General features: G+C 57.5%; 1 pseudogene; it reads left to right on the forward strand.

Annotated features, from left to right (window-relative positions):
• The first annotated feature begins 12 nt into the window (after positions 1–12).
• LOC116465746 (leucine-rich repeat-containing protein 75B-like) lies at positions 13–2,064 on the forward strand (annotated as a pseudogene).
• The last annotated feature ends 66 nt before the right edge of the window (positions 2,065–2,130 follow it).

Below are 2,130 nucleotides of genomic sequence, written 5' to 3' on the forward strand. Positions count from 1 at the left end.
ACTGCTGTCAGTCCCCCAAAAGGCCTGTCTGCCTAGTGAGCTCTGTTTAGATAACCGGGGAGAGACCTAGAGGGTTGGTGGAGGGGGGTCCTTCTCAGTCTCTGAACTTCCCTTCTAACTGAGAAAACACAGGGAGCCCTCCCGCAGGGCATTTCCCCAGCCTGCACACCCAGGACCTCCCCTCTCACTACCCTGGGCCTATCCCTCTCTATCCCCGGTGCCCTGTACAGCCTAATAGCTGTCCTTTTGTAGGAGAATTGCTCCCTACCCTAAAAGAATGGAACTCAGAAGGGGCACAGGGAAAAAACATGTGGGCTCAAGAGTCAGAGCATCTCAGTTTGGGGACCTGGTTCCCTGCTTAGTGGTGTGTGGCCATGGAAGAGTTACTTCACCTATCTGAAAAATAAGTGAGATGTCAATAAAACAGGTGTGGGATGCTGGGCACACAGTGAGATTTCAAATAATAGTTCATGAAGATAGAGCCTTACTGTGTGTGTATTTAATCCTCAAAACAACTACATCCCATTTTCACCAAAGGGGAAACTGAGGCTCTGAGCATTGCCCATGGCCACCCACTTAGAAAGTGACAGTTTGGGCCAGGCATGGTGGCTTACGCCTGTAATCCCACCACTTTGGGAAGCTGAGGCGGTCAGGTCACCTGAGGTCAGGAGTTCGAGACCAGCCTGACAAACATGAAGAAACCCTGTCTCTACTAAAAATACAAAATTAGCCAGGCGTGGTGGCACATGTCTATAATCCCAGCTACTTGGGAAGCTGAAGCAGGAGAATCACTTGAATCCGGGAGGCAGAGGTTGTGGCGAGCTGAGATTGTGCCACTGCACTCCAGCCTGGGCAACAAAAGCGAATCTTTGTCTCAAAAAAACACGAGAGACAGTTTGAATCTGGCTTTGCCGGACTGTAGGCCTGGGCTGTTCCCGACAGGTCACTGTCTGTGGTCGGTGGGGGGACTGCCTGGTTGCCTAGTCCATCCCCACCTGCCACCCTCCTGTAGCCTCAAGAGCAGCCTCCAGAAGACTCTGCTGGCAGGGGAGACTGTGGACCTCTCAGGCATCCCGCTGTCGACACAGGACGTGCAACACATCACACGCTGCCTGAGCAGCCATGGTGCTGTGCTGGCGGTGCTGGACCTGAGCTTCGTGGGCCTGAGTGATGAGCTGCTGGACCTGCTGCTGCCCAGCCTGTGGGCACTGCCCCGCCTCACCCAGCTCCTGCTCAATGGCAACTGGCTACGCAGGCTGCTGCTCGCGAGCTCACTGATGCCATCAAGGACACCACCACGTTCCCTGCACTGGCCTGAGTGGACCTGGGCAATAACGTGGATGTGGCTTCCCTGCCCCAGCCCCTGCTGGTCGGCCTGCACCTGCGGCTGAGCCAGCGCACCTCATTCCCCACCATCTAGGAGGGCCTGGACCTTGAGCCTGAGGGTGGTGCGGCCGGGGCCACCACCCGTGCCTCCACCTGGGACTCCACAGCTGCTGGGCTGGGACCTGAGCCCCAGGCCTGCTGCGCCAGGTGACCCACCACCCACCTGGCTCATTGCTACTGACTTGTGATGCTCTCAAGCACATGATAGTGGGCGATGAAGGTCGAGGAGGACTTACAGGCCCCCAGAGATCCAGTGCAAATGCTCAGCCTGAGATGAAGGGGACAGAAGGAGAATGGACTCATAGGTGGCCAGGTGGCCAGCCCCGGCTAGAGGCTCAGCCTTCCCTCAGTGGGAGGGGCCCCAGCACCCACAGTGTGGACCCGGCAATGAAGAGTGACACCCACCTCTGCTTTTCTGCATCACCAACCTCAGGGTCACTGAGCAACAGCCCTGCTGCTGGGGTGGGGAGAAAGGGTGGCTGTGTCTATCCAAAAGGGAGGGACAAAGGTCACACTGACCTTCCCCCAGGTGCTCTTTGGGCAAGTCCCCCATGGAGTCTAAGATGTGGGGGTCCCGGGTCCATCCCTGTGGGCTGGGGAGTTAGAGGAGGCCTCCAGGGAGCAGGCCCTCACATGTGGGCAGGGCTTGGGCTCCTTGAGAAGGGGAGCTGCGAAGGAGCGGGTTGGGAGCCCCAGGAAAAGAAGAAAGCCAAGAATGGAGTCCAAACGCTCCCCAGTGCTGAC

Source organism: Hylobates moloch, unplaced genomic scaffold, assembly GCF_009828535.3.
Source record: "Hylobates moloch isolate HMO894 unplaced genomic scaffold, HMol_V3 SCAFFOLD_9560, whole genome shotgun sequence".
Classification (NCBI taxonomy): domain Eukaryota; kingdom Metazoa; phylum Chordata; class Mammalia; order Primates; family Hylobatidae; genus Hylobates; species Hylobates moloch.